The 17,206-nt window shown below is 38.1% G+C and overlaps 1 protein-coding gene and 1 non-coding gene across 7 annotated transcripts in view; both read left to right on the top strand.

Annotated features, from left to right (window-relative positions):
• The window catches only part of ZNF385D (zinc finger protein 385D), a 999,751-nt gene that overhangs the window by 728,789 nt on the left and 253,756 nt on the right, over window positions 1–17,206 (top strand). The gene's annotated exons all lie outside the window — the stretch shown is intronic.
• Window positions 10,164–10,245, top strand: TRNAL-UAG (transfer RNA leucine (anticodon UAG)). Its single transcript has one exon. It is a non-coding gene; the product is annotated as a tRNA-Leu (tRNA).

Genomic DNA, 17,206 nt, shown 5'->3' on the forward strand with positions numbered 1-17,206 from the left:
AGGAAGAGCAAGGAGGTCAGATAGAGGGCAAAGAGGCAGAAGAAAGGCGGATAAAAGAGAGTAGCTTTGGCTAATCTTTAATGTTACTGTTGTTGCAAGTTGTGGTCGAGTCAGCTCTGACTCATAGTGAACTTATGTATAACAGAACTCAACGTTGCTCGATCTCGTGCATTCTTCATGATCTTAGCATAGAAAATTCTGACTCTGTGCTGCTCCTCTGTGAAATCTGATTTCTTTTATAGAAATAGAGGGAGAGAGACATAGAGCGAGATTAAATCCTAGTGCCTGACTCTGCTGTCGTTCTTCCTGAATCTTGAAAGCACACACTTTCCTGAAAACTTGAGTATGGTGTTAGTTTGGGTTCCACTCAGTAGGTTCCAACGTTTTATCACTTGCCGGGGGGTCAGGGAAGTGGAGTTTATGTGATTTGCAGTAATGGTTCTTCATATGTTAGGCTGCGTACAAATCTCCTGGTGATCATGTTAAAATGGCAGTCCAAGTTCAGCAGTTCCAGGGTGGAGGCCTGAGAATCTTCACTTCTAACAATTGCCCAGGTGATGCTGTGCTGCTGGTCCATGGGCCACATTTTGAGTCCAAAGACGTTTGAACATTAGAGGTGGGAAGAGGGAAAGCCAGGAAAAAGATTAAATATATTGGACAGTTTTTACACTGCTGGGGAGAGTATTTTTCATTCATTCAACAAATATTTATTGAGGACCTATTAAAAAAATTTTTTTTTGTTGTTTTTAATGGGGATCAGCAGTGAAACTAAAAGACTGAATCTTTGCAATGGTGGAATGTTCTTATGTTTGTGTGGTGGGACATTTGTGTGGTGGGATGTTGAGGAGATAACAGATGCCGAAATTTGAGGTATTAGGAGCTTCAGCTCTGCCTCAAGCGTGATCCTTCTGTGGTTGTTTTGGTTCCCAGGAATATGTACTATGAGTCTCACTTGTAGGCTTACATTGTTCAGGACCTTGATTACAGCTTTCACTTACTAAATGCTTCCAGTATGCCAGGTTGGTGCTCAGCACTTTACGTGCATTATCCCTTGCATCTCAACTAGTTTAAGACTAACCTTTTCCTATGGATTATTATTTAACTTTTATACATGTCAGTCCCAAAAGTGATGGCAAGAAAAGTGCACGAGTGAGTTTTTTAATCCACGTATTCATTGAATGATTTCTTCATCCTACAAACTTTTGAGTTCCACCAAATAATTCTACTTATTGAAAAACATACCTACTGAAAGTAAAAAAAAAAAGTACCTCTCTTCAAAAGCCTCTGTTAAATCATAGTAGTGACAGATATGATGGGGAGTATGATAAGGGAGAAGGGGTAATTAATCTCTTCCTGCTTCAGCCACTGGGTGTTTATTAAGTACCATGTGTCTGATTGGAAATCATGGTAACATAGTGGTTAAGAGCTATGGCTGCTAACCAAAAGGTTGGCAGTTCGATTCCACCAGGTGCTCCTTGGAAACTCCATGGTGCAGTTCTGCTCTGTCCTATAGGGTTGCTCTGAGTTGGAATCGACTCAACAGCAGTGGGTTATGTGCCTGATATTATAGTAGACACTAGAAACACACCAACAACGGTAAGAAAAAGAAGATGAAGAAGAGAAGGAGGAAGAAGAGGGGCAGGAGAAATGGTCCTAATAGCTATGGAGCTGGCAGAGTTTATTAGCCACTTCTTAAATATTGTCTTCCATCAGCTACTGGTAAAGCATCTAGATGATAAAATACTATATCAGATAGTAAGCTCTATGGGAGGAGGAATTCTATCTATATATCTATATTCAATAAATGGTTGAATGAAAAGGTTAAATCATTCTGTAAAGAACTCTATAATTAAGTGCTTAAGTAAAGTCATTTAAAAATGAGTACAGAGAGTCCTCAACTTAAGAAGGGGTTCTGCTCTGATGACTCTATCATAAGTTGGTTCTGACATAAGTTGAATACCTCTTGTGTATTGGTCCTTGTCTCTTCTTTGTAAAAATTGTTGATTTTATGCCAGCTGCTCCTTTAACTGCCTCTAAAATCCTATACTTATCCTTAACGGTTATTGAAATGGTTGAACAACACAGTCCTTCCTCACATGCTATTTTGCCAACTTTCTTTCCATTATCATAGGCCTTAGTGGTTTTTGTCTTTATATCCACGTCTATAGCCTTCCTCACCTTCTTTTTGGGATTAGAACTTGCAGTGGCATGACTTCTTTTGCTAGACATATTGTTGGAGGTATAAGTAGTACATGTGTTACAGTCAGATAATCTTGAATAACTTGGCTTCAGATTAACAACTGATGTTTCTGTTGGTACAAAATGGTGAATAAGATCACACAGTAGATCTGGTCTACAATGAAGTTGGCATCAGTGTCATAACAATGAAGTCGGAGTCCTAAGGGTTGTTGGGTGCATGTGCAATTCAATTATATATGTCTTTAGAGTTAAACATTGCCCAGCTTTCTATACATTGTGATTCCCCATGCTGACAACAACTTCATTGTAGCTTGCTGTGTGGCAGTGTTTTGAACAAGAAGGTGAAGGAAGGCTAAATGGTAAAGGTGAAGTTTGATTTGGGATCTGAGAGCAGCTCCATATTTACCCTGTTTGTAAAAGTAGCCATAGTTCAAGTCCTGGACCTGTACATAGCAAAGACTCAACTCATATTTCTTGAATGAATGAGTAGTGGATAGATAGATGATAGTTAGATAGACAGACAGGAAAAAAAAAAGTGACAGATAATTAATACAAGAGAAATAGCCATAGGAGTTGTACCATAAGAAAAGTAATTGAAGAAAGTATCTCAATTAAAAAAAAAAAATCCAAGATTCATTATGTTCATAGACCAGATTGCTTGTATCTAATGCATGTTATCATTTAAGCAGTTTTTAGTAAGTATGAAGCTGTCTCCTTAATCTGCGTCTATAAGTTCATGTAGACTCATGTGTTTTTTTCACTCTGGCTATTTGAAAGGACGATAAGGTAAAAATCCTAGTGGTTGCCTATTGAATATACTGTAATATCTGCCCTATATATTACTCATCAACTATTTGATGTAGTTACTGAGAGAGTCAGATTAAGAAATAGAACAAATATATTGGTTTTGATAATAAAGATTTAACACATTATTAGATTAACCACATAAAGGAAAAAAATACATAGAATGTGTGTTATGCAGGAAGGGCTGTCATGAGAATAAAATATTGGTAAGACACTTGAGAACTTTCAGAGGGACATGCTTAACATATAGAGCTTATTCTAGAACTGTAGCTAAAGTGTACATTTATAATAATGGGGAAGGATGACAAAACTATGGAACCCACAACATTAGAAAATTAATGTAATCCACCACATACATACAGTGAAAGCAAAGAGTTATGTGATCATCTCAATCAACACAGAAAAGCATTTGATAAAGTCCAATACCCATCCCTGATTTAAAAAAAAAAAAAAAAAACTCAATAAAATAGGAATCGAATGGAAATTCCTCAACATAATAAAGGGTATCTGATACAAAACCAATATCCAACATCAATCTCAACAAAGAGAGCCTAGAAGTATTTACCCTGAGAACAAGAACAAGAGAAGGATGCCCTTTATTACCACTCCTATGTAACATTGTGCTGGAAGTCCTAGCTAGAGCAGTAAGGCAAGAAAAAGAAATAAAGGGCATCCAAATTGGGAAGGAAGAAGTAGAACTAGCCCTTTTCATAGATGATATGTCCTATACATAGAGAACCCCAAAGATTCCACAAGAAAACTACTGGAACTGATAGGAAGATTCAGCAGAGTAGCAGGATACAAGATCAACATACAAAAATCAGTTGGATTCCTATATACGAACAAAGAGAACTTCGAAAAGGAAATTAGGAAAACAATACCATTTATAATTGCCCCCCCCCCAATAAAATACTTAGAAATAAATCTGGCCAGGGATATAAAAGACCTAAAAACAGAAAACTGCAAAACACTATTGCAAGAAACCAAAAGAGACCTACATGCTCATGAGTAGAAAGACTCACATTGTGAAAATGTCAATTCTACCCAAAGTGATGTACAGATATAATGCAGTCCTGATCCAAAAATCAGCAGCATTCTTTAACGAGATAAAAAGACTAATCACCAACTTCACATGGAAAGGAAAGAGGCCTCAGATAAGCAAAACATTATTGAAGATAAAATAGGAGGCCTCATACTACCTAATCTCAGACACGGTAGTCAAAATAGCCTGACACAGCTACGATGGCAGACACATAGACTAATGGAACAGAATCAAGAACCCAGATGTAAATCCATCCACCTATGATCAGCTGATCTTTGAAAAAGGACCATAGTCTATTAAATGGGGAAAAGAGAGTCTTTTTAACAATGCACTGCTGGTGGGAATGTAAAACAATACAACTCGATGGCACTGGGTCTGGGTTACTATTGAAAACGATATGGCTAGAAATAGAAATAGCTAGAAATAGAAATACCATACGATCCAGGAATCCCACTCCTAGGAATATATCCTCAAGAAATAAGAGCCGTCACACAAATAGACATATGCATACCCATGTTCACTGCAGCATTATTCATGATAGCAAAAAGATGGCAACAACCTAAGTGCTGATCACCAGATGAATGAATAAATAAATTATGGTACATATACACAAGGCAATACTATACAGCGATAAAGAACAATGATGAATCCACAAAACATTTCATAACATGAATGAATCTGGAGGGTATTTTTCTGAGTGATATAAGTCAATCAAAAAAGGAAAAATTCTGTATGAGACCACAATTATAAAAACCCAAAAAAGGTTTACACACAGAAAAAAACAATCTTTAATGGTTACGAGGGAGGGTAGGGGTGTGAAGAGGAAAAGCGCTAACTAGGTAATAGACAAAAGTTAACTTTGGTAAAAGGAAAGACAACACACAATATAGGGGAAGTCAGCACAACTTGACCAAGACAAAGCCATAGGAGCTTCCTAGACATATCCAGACACCTTGAGGAGCTGAGTTACTGGGGCTGAGGGCTGGGGACCATGGTTTTAGGGGACATCTAGGTTAATTGACATAACATAGTTCATAAGGAAAATGTTCTAAGTCCTTTAGTGAATAGCTTGTGGGATCTTAAAAGCTTGCAAGCTGCCATCTAAAATACATCTATTGGAGACCAATATAGGTGTAAAAATTCTCAACAAAATTTTAGCCAATAGAATTTAGCAGCATATCAAAAAAAAAATAATACTCCATGACCAAATGGGATCCATACCAGGTATGCAAGGATGGTTCAATAATAGAGAATCAATCAATGTAATCCACCACATAAATAAAAGAAACACATGATCATCTCAATCAGCACAGAAAAGGTATTTGTTAAAGTCTGACACCCACTCCTGATAAAAATTCTCAGAGAAATACAAATAGAAGGGAAATTCCTTGATATAATAAACAGCATCTATACAAAACCAATATCTAACGTCATTCTCAATGGAGAGAGACTAAAAGCATTCCCCCAAGAATGGGAACAAGACAAGTTGCCCTTTATCACCACTCCTTTGTACTATTGTGCAGAAAGTTCCAGCTAGAACAACAAGGCAAGAGAAAGAAATAAAGGGCATTCAAATTGGGAAGGAAGAAGTAAAACTATGCCTATTCACAGATGATATGATCCTATACATAGAAAACCCCAAAGATTCCACAAGAAAACTACTGGAACTAATAGAAGAATTCAGAAAGTTGCAGGATACAAGATCAACATACAAAAGTCACTTGGATTCTTATACACCAACAAAGAGAATTTTGAAAAGGAAATCAGGAAAACAATACCATTTATAATTGCCCCTAAAAAATAAAATTGACAGGGATCACAATAGAGGGTCCTGGACAGAGCTGGAAAAAATGTAGAACAAAATTCTAACTCAAAAAAGAAAGACCAGACTTGCTGGCCTGACAGAGAATGGAGAAACCCTGAGAGTACGGCCCCCGGAAACCCTATCAGCTCGGTAACAAAGTCACTCTTGAGGTCCACCTTTCAGGGAAAGATTGAACAGGCCCATAAAATGAAACGAGACTAAAGGGGCACACCAGCCCTTGGTCAAGGACTAGAAGGCAAGAGTGGACAGGAAAGCTGGTAATAGGGAACCCAAAGTTAAGAAGGGAGAGTTTTGGCATTTTGTGGGGTTCTTAACCAATGTCGTAAAACAATATATGTACTAACTATTTAGTGAGAAACTAGTTCTGCAAACCTTCATTTAAAGTACAATAAAAAGAAAAAAAAAAGAAAAGGAAATACTTAGGAATAAATCTGACCAGAGACATAAAAGAGCTATACAACGAAAAATTACAAAACAGTATCACAAGAAACCAAAAAAGACCTACACAGATGGAAACACATACCATGTTCATGGATGGGAAGACCCAGCATTATGAAAATGTCAATTTTACCCAAAGTGATCTACAAATATAATGCAATCCTGATCCAAATACCAACAACATTCTTTAACAAGATGGAAAAACTAATGGCACTGGGTTTTTTTTTTTTTTTTTTAACTTTATATGGAATGGAAAGAAAAAAATCTTTGATGGTTGGGGAGGGGACATCATCAATTAAATAGTTGTTGTTAGGTACGTCCAGTCAGTTCCAACTCATAGTGACCCTATGTACAACAGAGCAAAACACTGCCCGGTCCTGCACCATCCTCACAATTGTTGTTATGTTTGAGCCCATTGTTGCAGCCACTGTGTCAGTCCATCTCATTGAGGGTCTTCCTCTTTTTCACTGACCTACTTTACCAAACATGATGTCCTTTTCCAAGGACTGATTCCTCCTGATAACATTTGCAAAGTACATGAGAAGTAGCCTCGCCATATCTGCTTCTAAGTAGCATTCTGTTTATACTTCTTCCAGTACAGATTGTTTTGTTTTTTGGCTGAATGTGGTTTATTCAATATTCTTCACCAACACCACAATTCAAAGGCATCAGTTCTTCTTCAGTCTTCCTTATTCATCGTCCAGCTCCTGCATGCATGTGAGGTGATTGAAAACACCATGGCTTGGGTCAGGCACACCTTAGTCTTCAAGGTGACATCCCTGCTTTTTAACACTTTAGAGAGGTCTTTTGCAGCATGTTTGCCCAGTGCAATGTGTCTTTTGATCTCTTGACTGCTGCTTCCATGAGTGTTGATTCTGGATCCAAGTAAAATGAAATCCTTGACAACTCCCATCTTTTCCCCATTTATCATGATGTTGTTAATTGGTTTAATTGTTTTTGTTTTCTTTATGTTGAGGTATAATCCATACTGAAGGCTGTGGTCTTTGATCTTCATCAGTAATTGCTTCAAGCTCTTTTCACTTTTAGCAAGCAAGATTGTGTCATCTGCATAATGCAGGTTGTTAGTCTTCCTCCAATTCTGATGCCCTGTTCTTCTTCATATAGTTCAGCTTCTTGGATTCTTTGCTCAGCATATAGATTGAATAGGTGTGGTGAAAGGATATAACCCTGATGCACACCTTTTCAGACTTTAAACCGTGCAGTATCCCCATGCAGTATCCCCTTGTTCTGTTTGAAAGACTGCCTCTTGATCTATATACAGGTTCCTCATGAGCGCAATTACGTGTTCTGGAATTCCCGTTCTTTGCAATGTTATCCATAATTTGTTATGATCCACAGAGTCAAATGCCTTAGTATAGTGAATAAAACACAGGTAAACATCTTTCTGATATTCTCTGCTTCCAGCCAGTATCCATCTGACATCAGCAATGATATCCCTGGTTCCAAGTACTCTTCTGAAACCAGCTTGAATTTCTGACAGTTCCTGTCGATATACTGCTGCAGCCACTTTTGAATGATCTTCAGTAAAATTTACCTGAGTGTGATATTAATACTAGTAGATAAGTGTTAACTTTGGTGAAGGGAAAGACAGTGCACAACATAGGGGAAGTTGGCACAACATGACCAAGACAAAGTCATAGAAGCTTTATAAACACATCCAAACTCCCTGAGCGACTGAGTTACTGGGGCTGAAGCCTGGCAGCCATGGTCACGGGGGTCATCTAGGTCAACTGGTATAAAAAATTCATAAAGAAAATGTTCTACATCCAACTTTGGTGAGTAGCATCTGGAGTCTTAAAAGGTTGTGAGTGGCCATCTAAGATACATTTACTGGTCCCATCCCATGTGTGGGAAAGGAGAATGAAGAAAACTAAAGACACAAGGGAAATATCAGTCCAAATAGCTAATGGACCACAAGGACCACAGCCTCCACCACTGAGCCCAGAAGTACTAGATGATGCCTGGCTACCACCACCAACTGCTCTGACAGGGATCACAATAGAGGTTTCCGGATAGAGCCGGAGAAAAATGTAGAACAAAATTCAAATTCACAAAAAAAGACCAGACTTACTGGTCTGACAGAGGCTAAGAACCCTCGAGACTATGGTCCCTGGACACCCTGCTAACTCGGAACTGAAGCCACTCCCTAAGTCCACCTTTCAGCCAAAGATTAGATAGACCTATAAAACAAACAACACATGTGAGGAACGTGATTCTTAGTGCAATCAAGTATATGAGATGAAATGGGCAACATCTGCCCAAAAGAAAGACAAAAAGGCAGGAAGGAAAAGGAGATGTGGACGAATGGACATGGGGAAATGGTGTGAAAAGGGAAAGGGGGAGAGTGTTGATACATTGTGGGGATTGCAACCAATGTCACGAAACTGTGTAAATGTTTGAATGAGAAACTAATTTGCATAGTAAACTTTCACCTAAAACACACACACATACACACAAACTGTAGAACCGAAAAAGAAAATTTGAAATTCAATTTTTTATTATCCTTGGCAATAAACTCTTAAGTACCTTCACTTCCGCCATCTTTATAATGGAAATTTTACCGCGTTTTATTGACACATTTTGTTTACTTTCAAAAATGGATCATTGCTCCCCTCTGTGGCTCTGCATTTTGTTACGTGCTCAAACTTTGGGAATGTTGCCATCACTCACCTCATTGTCTTCACACTGTCACCCCCTCACTGCAGCACTAAAAGTAAAAAGTGATCAGAGTTATGGAAACAGTGGTTAGGTATCCTTCCATTTGTTCTCTTCAAAGGATTATTAATTAAATTCAGTTTGCACATTCATAACTGCTCTGAGTTGTTTTTTCTTTTTTTTTAAGGCACTGCTGCTGTCACTAAAATTGGTAGGAAGCCAGGGAAAATTATGAGTGGAAAAATAACCCTGCCTTTCTTAGACACCACTGGTAGAGGGGTGGAATGTTTGTGAGGTGGAAAATACCACAGTAAATATGGTATTGATTGCTATGGTCTTTGTCCTTTGAAGATGGATGTAGCAGATTGCTGCTTAGTTCTGTGCATTAGTTGTGTCATATTTATCTAGTAAAAGCCTCCTAAGAAGCATATGCTTATGAAGTCTTCTTTTATTATGTTTTCACACTGAAACAAATATCTAAGCATGTTTGCTGAGCCCCAGGGCTTGCTGTGAAACAGAAAGTTTATAAAAGTGAAGCCTATGATAATGACCCCAAAGCACAAACTGTATGAAATATAGGATATCCAGACTTGGGAATAAAAGCGTAAGCAAATCTATAATACATGAATATTTCTTAATACTTTTTTACTTTTTAAATAGGCAATACATTTTCCTGTAATCCAAAACACTCAGTCCTCCACTCTTGAGTGACAATCCATGTGATAAATGACTTTGGAGTCTAGTTTTCCAGAGATATTCTGATGCCTGACTATGTTAATTGTTCCTCTTTCATTAAAGACAAGCATAACACACATTCTATGTAGTTTTTTTTCTTTTTTGCTTTATGTGGTCAATCAAATATAATAATGCCCTGAAGTTTTATTCTTGTAAGGGATATATTTGGCCTGTTTTTTAGACTGACTTTCCTACTAATTTGATTCTGAGCAAATAAGGGGACCTGAATAAGAAGGTATGTAAGCTCTTATCCCTAGACATTTTATGATCCAGTACTCCTTTTTGGAAATCCACATTCCACACTTAGATACAGACATTTTGAATTGAAAAGAACTTTTTTAGAGTTAATCTGTTTCTACCCTAACTCATATATTTTATAGATAAACCTAGAGTGATTGAGAGTGTCAAACAAAATTTCATAGCTAGTAAATGCCAGAGCACACAGGTAGCGTGGCTGAGTGGTCTAAGGCACAGGATTTAGGCTCCAGTCTCTTCGGAGGTGTGGGTTCGAATCCCACCGCTGCCAGACCAGAGTTTTGGAAACCCTGGTTGCATAGTGGTTAAGTGCTATGTCTGCTAACCAAAAGGTTGACGGTTCAAATCCAACAGGCGCTCCTTGGAAACTCTATGGGGCAGTTCTACTCTGTCCTCTAAGGTCGCTATGAGTTGGAATTGACTCTACGGCAGTGGGTGTGTGTTAAATGCCAGAGCTAGGGTAAATTGAGTCTTTCAGCTTCTATTTCTTAAGAGTATGCTAATAACAGAATCAAAATAAGCAAAAAAGGACTTTTAGGGCCATGTGATCTACCAGGCCACACATAACAGAATCTACTCTAAGTTTCTGACAAACAAACCAGCTTTTTTTTCTTGACCATCTCCAGTGATGGTAAATAAGCCTATCCTGGAGAAGACAGACTATATCATCGGTCATGTACACTGGTATTGGGAAGTTCTCTATTTGGAACCAAATTAGCCCCCCCTGTAATTCCTTATCATCGATTCTAGTCTACCTATTTCCGCTCCCATATTTAAAGCAACTATTATTTGGACAACCCTATGGGAAGCTCAACTCTGTCCTGTAGGGTCACTATGAGTCAGAATTGACTCAACAGCAAGTTTTTGGTTTATTCTTTGAATATGGTTGCCAGAGCACTCTCCATCCTGCCCAGCTTTTCTGAGGGTAATACAGTATGTGGAGATCCTTTTCAGAAATATTCTGAACTACTAGCCATACTGTAAATGAGGGCTATTCCTCTGGGTAACTATTTCTATAAATACATCCTGAGCATGGCATTTGTCTACCCATCTTCCCCACTAGTCCATGAACTCCTTAGCCACCTGTGTCACCAAAGCCTGTCCTACTGCCTAGAACTTAGTAGGTGTTCGACAAATTACTTTAGAATGAATAAACCAAGAATGAAGATAATTTGATGTGTGGTGGCTAAAAGAAAGCTATATGTGACTAAGCATAATTATCATCATTATTGCATTAACTCATTTATTAATATCTGCTGAGTGTTTACTATATGCCTAGGTATAGGTAAGTAATATATGTGTGCTGAATTAGTACATGTGAATAGATATCGTCATTAAGTTCTCATACTGAAATATTAAAACACTGGTTAATAGTGGGCATCATGTTTTCCATGGTACGGTTTTTGATGATCCTGTCTTTTACTTATTCATCATTTTACTTTACTTTGTTCTGTGGCCTTTGATTTTACTCCTGACGTGTAACCTCTTGCAAGTATATGCCACTGGTCACTAACTAGCTCCAAAACGGAGTGGGTTCATTTATCCACGTGGTATATAAGGAACACTTACTATATAGTTTCTATTATGTTCTGTAGGAAGCATAACTTTGAATGAGAACTTTTTTTTTTTTTTTTGGAGTGGGGGTTTTCCGAGTCATTTGGCTTATGGTCTTGTTAGGTGCTTACAAATATGTCTTAAATATTGAAAATACTAATAAATGTGCATATTTTGCTATTTCAAACTTACTAAGTCAATTTGCCAGTAAACTTGGTAGATTCTTGTTAAGTGTTGGTAGCATTCTACTCTTAGAGTCGGTGAGTATATATTTCTCTCCCCTTCCCCTACAACCTTGCTACCATGTGGTCTGTTGTGATGTGACTCCCCAGCCAAACCTCACACATAAATGCAAACATTTATTAGCAAGCATGTTAGAACTGGTTCTACAAAGTATTCTCATGAGCCCAGTAGCCTTGGCGCACTCTATGTAGCATCTTCCATAAAAGCTTCACACTTAAGTGGCTGCAGTAGTCATCTGACAGCAGAATCAGCAAGGCTTCTTTTTGGTTTAGGCAGCCAAGTCTTTGATAAATTGGAGTAACAGATGACCAAAGAAGTTCCAGTCCCAGATGGCCACACCAGATTCTAGACCTGGGATCACCAGAGACTTACACATTATTTATGCAAGGATGGCAGTGCCTGTACTTGATAGTAGCCAGCCACATATTCTTGAAACCGCTCATTGTTCCAATGAAAAGTTAGTCCAACGTATGTTGTTTAAATGAGCATATCTTTTGCTGCTGATGTACATAAAGATATTTGAAAAATGTCTCCTCTAAGCCTTCTGCTTAGAATGCTTCAAAGCAAACAAAATACCCCTAGAGTGTAGAGTGAAGTTAAGCAATACATCATTTGTATTGATATATTACCAAGTAAATTAAAACAGCATAATTTTGCACTGCCAAGGATGGCAAAATATGAATTAATATTAAGAGAGATTAAAATTAATACCCAGCATATGCCTTTTTATAAAGAAATATTTATCAAAGACCCTATGGAGCACAGTTTTACCCAGACACACGTGAGGTCACCTTGAATAGTTGGAATGGACTTGACAGCAACCGCTTTGGGTTTTGCTGTTGTTTTTTTTTTAATAATCCATTAGTGGAGTAATACTAATGTAGTCCACTACTAAGTGACAGGGGCTGTAGGGAAGGCACTTTTACACACGTTGTTTTGTAAATCTGATTTCTTTTTTTAAGGGCCGTGCACAGTGTAGGTATTACCTGAACGTTATAGGTAAGGACGCTGAGCTGAGCTCTGAGAGAGAAAATGAATTGCCACAAATCAGACAAATAGTGCATCGCTGAATCCCGGCTAGATTTCAGGTTCACTGATCCAAGTCCAGTGCAATTCCATCTACAGTCTAGCTAGCTGGTCTCTTGCCTGCAAACTGTTGTAGTCTCTTTAATCAGCTGGCAGGCCCTTGGCACACTATAATCGCTAATTAACTGAACAGTCTGTAGTCCCTCAGAAGATTTAACTCTAAGAAAGGAAGCTATTTCATGAACAAGATTCTGGCTGTGACTGGATTATTATGAAAAAGAACATCTGGCACCTCAATGGACTGTATATTATGTCATCCTCAGAAGACGTTTTGTTGCATCTGGACAATCATTGTTAGGGGAATAAGTAATTTTAAGTGGTATAAAATAAAAGTCCATTCCTGTGATAGAAACAATGAAGGCTTTTTAAGACTCAAGATCAGTCTGCACCAGAGGACACCCAAAAGTATGTCAAGACTAAACTTAAGGTCTAGAAGATTTGAACCCTGTGTTTCATACTTCCTTATCTGCAGCCTGAGAAAAAACCCGGAGTCCGTACTTCATCATCTGTAAAACCAGAAGAGATAACCTCGGTGGTTAAACAATCGGCTGCTAATGCAAAGGTTGGCAGTTTGAATCCACCCAGAGGTATTTTGGAAGAAAGGCCTGGTGATCTGCTTCAAAAAGATAACAACCGTAGAAAATCCTATTGAGCACAGTTCATGAAAAATAAGGGGATACCGTAGATCAACTTGATGCAACTGGCTTGTTTGTATTTAAAACTAGAATAATCATATTGACCTCTTAAAAAAAAAAAAGAAACATTGCCATTGAGTCAATTCTGACTCATCGCGACCCTGTAGGACAGAGCAGAACTGTCCCATAGGGTTTCCAAGGAGCAGCTGGTGGATTCAAACTGCCAGCCTTTTAGTTTGCAGCCATAGCTGTCAGACACTGCACCACCACGGCTCTGTTGGCCTCTTAAGAGTGTCTAAAACTGTTAAATATTAAAAAAAAAAAAAAAAAACCCATTGCCATCAAGTCAATTCCAACTCATAGTGTCCTTATAGCATAGAGTAGAGCTGCCTCATAGGGCTTCCAAAGAGTGGCTGATGGAATCAAACTGCCGTTCTTTTGGTTAGCAGCCGAGTTCTTAATCATTGGGCAACCAGGGTAAAAGTGCTCCAGAAATAGTAGACAAGAAAGAAGAGTATTGAATCAGAGTCTCTGGTGTTTGAATTTTAATGAGAATTTTTTAACAAGTTCCCCAAGGTACTCCAGCCTGTGGCCAAAATTGGTGGGAAAATCCGTTCTCGTAGTAAAGTGCAGATGAAAAAAGTCAACCTCTCAGGCCGTTTTTTGAGGAAAGTTGTCTCTTCCACGTTTTCTATCCACCACAAATGTGAAGAACGATGTTAATGGTATTTCTCATTACTCTTAGTCAAAGGAATGAGGATTTTTTGCCAACACAAGTGTATTTGTTCCATGGCTCAGTGGTACTACAAGTGTGGTTCATGGGCCTGTGCTGGGCCAAGAACTGTTTACAGGTCTGCAATGAGATATGTACAAAATTGAGAGTGAGCATATAGATGTTTTTCTAACAATGGAACAGAGCAATTTTACATTTGTTGCAGTTGATAAAGAATTGTGACTTATCTTTTGTATAACTTTTTTCATTTCAAATTTCTGGTAATTGTTTTTATTTTATTTTATCAAAGTATCAGTATGTGGTAAATTGGGGTGCATGCTTGTCCTTCAGCACAGAGAGTTGAGAAGCACTGTTCTGTGTTAAAGATTTCAGCATTCTGTCAATACATAGAATGTGGAAGGGGCTTTTAAACAGTTATGTAGTTAATCTCCACAACATATGGTTGAGAGAGCTACAAATACAATTTGACTCAAATTTCTTTAGCTCTACCAATTTCCTTTATCCTGGTGAGGCATGGCAGTGGCAAATGGCCCTCTCTGAAACTCATAAATCAAGACAGTAGTAGAGTCAAAAGTGAAATAATTTGCATTTTGTTTTCTCTGAAGCATAACCCCTTTATGCCACATTTTGTTTTGTGTTTGGGTGAATAATAAAGTGCTGAGATCAGTTGTTAATTCTGGAAATTCTTTCTGTGGACACTCTAAAATGGAATTTCCTTTCAAGGACCTTTCCTAGGGATTTTTAAGAACTAAAAAAATGGAAAATATCTTGGTTGCACAATGGTTAAGCACATGGCTGTTAACCGAAAGGATAGCAGTTCGAACCCACCATCCACTTCACGAGAGAAAAGACCTGGTGATCTGCTGTGTAAAGATTACAGCTTAGGAACCCCTGTGGGACAGTTGTACCCTGTCCTATAGGGTTGCTATGAGTTGGAATCGACTCAATGGCACACAGCAACAATATGTATGGAAACAAGAGACATTATTCTCTTGATTTCTAAATCTTATTTAAAAAAAAATAGAAACTAGAAGAAATGATAATCCAGTAATATAATAGTGGAGTATTTTCAGCAGTTTCTTCAATGAGATCACACAGAAAAAGAGTTTTAGCAAAATGTCCTTGAGCTCATTAGAACATCTATGCATACTTATCGTGTTAGTGCTTCTGTGACTTTTGTCACCTAATACTACGTTAAAAGGAATAGTCCTTGCTTTCCAAGGAACTTGTGATATGAAGGATAGACAAGAGAAGTAACCAGCATATTCTAGCACTTTTGACATATATGGAATTTATATAAAGGCACTCAGCTTACAAACATGTGACTTAGGATAGCGTGCACTTGCCCTATAGTGTGGCAGCGCAGTGGTTAAGAGTTTGGCTACTAACCAAAAGGTCAGCAGTTCAAATCCACAAGCTGCTCCTTGGAAACCCTATGCAGCAGTTCTACTCTGTTCTATGGGGTCTCTACGAGTCAGAATTCACTCAACAGCAATGCGTTTTTTTGAAACTATTGAACCAGCCCCCACTTGTAACAAAGTCTTCATCACTATCACCTTTACTTGCTGCGTGGGCAGCTTTTAATCATTGAAAAAGCCTTCCAGCCTGTTCTTGCACTAAGGTAAGGCTAAAAAAGAACCGTGTGCACCTGTTCCCACTAACCTATAAATTCGACTTAAAGACACAATTAGGACCGGATCTCGTTAGCAACCCAGGGACTGCCTGTGCTCAGATAGATGATATTTATGTATGGAGATAGTGGAGAAATAGGCCTTTTTCCTGCAGATAATCATAATTGTTTTCTAATGTAAAAAAAAAAAAATTTAAATTACTAACTTTGATTTTCAGAACCAACTTTCTAGCTCTTGGACCACCTAAAAGGTCTTTGTGACTTACTCTGGTTTTGAGAGCCTGGTTCGGAAAGAGGCAGAGAAAATAGAATGATTTCGAACTTAGAGTTTGTTTGTATTGTTCTGACTTTAACTTACTTGAAATCATAGTAAAAAAAATTAGAATTTTGAAAGAGGGTGCTTGAGATATATATATACACACACACACATAATATGTATATGGATACATGTGTGTGTATGTCTGCATGCTTGCATGCTTCTTACTGTAGGTCACAGTTAAAAATATTGAATGCAAGCATGAGCATCAGGAGGTTTGATTCAGAAATGTTCATTGGAGCATTGTTTTTATTAACAAAAAATAAAACAAATACATCACAATCAATATAATCATCAATGAGAAAAACCAAAACCCACGGCCGTGGAGTCGATTCCGACTCATAGCGACCCTATAGGCTGGAGTAGAACTGCCCGATAGAGTTTCCAAGGAGCGCCTGGCGGATTCGAACTGACGACCTCTTGGTTAGCAGCCGTAGCACTTAACCACAACGCCACCAGGGTTTCCATCAATGAGAAGTGGATATATAATTTGAAATCTATTTATGAAATACACTTTAAGAGTCACCTGAAATAAAAGAAATGTTTTAACATGGCAATATCATAAAAGCATAATGTTGTGAGGGGAGAGGAAACATAAGTTGCTGAATCTGTACAGAATGTTGGAATATGTGTGTGCGTATTTGAAAATCACACAGCAATGAGAGATTTAGATTGATTGACAGTTTACAACGATGTGAACTAGGTGACAATACATCAAATCCTTATTTGCATTTGGTTTTAGGGAGTGAGTGAGAAAAAACGGGACTGTGAGGGAAAGAAAAGAGAAGTTAATGTTTCTGTAATGCTCAATTTTTTGGTATTTAAAAAAAGAAATACATAAAACAAAAATGAAGAAATGTTAATATATAGGTTTTCATTCTCGGTAATTAACCCAACTCATTGCTCTTGAGTCGATTCCAATTCGTAGGGACCCTATAGGACAGAGAAGAACTGCCCCATGGGGTTTCCAAGGCTGTAAATCTTTAAGGAAGCAGACTGCCTGCCACATCTTTCTCCTACAGAGGGGCTGGTGGG

The sequence above is a fragment of the Elephas maximus genome, chromosome 27, assembly GCF_024166365.1.
Source record: "Elephas maximus indicus isolate mEleMax1 chromosome 27, mEleMax1 primary haplotype, whole genome shotgun sequence".
Taxonomy (NCBI): domain Eukaryota; kingdom Metazoa; phylum Chordata; class Mammalia; order Proboscidea; family Elephantidae; genus Elephas; species Elephas maximus.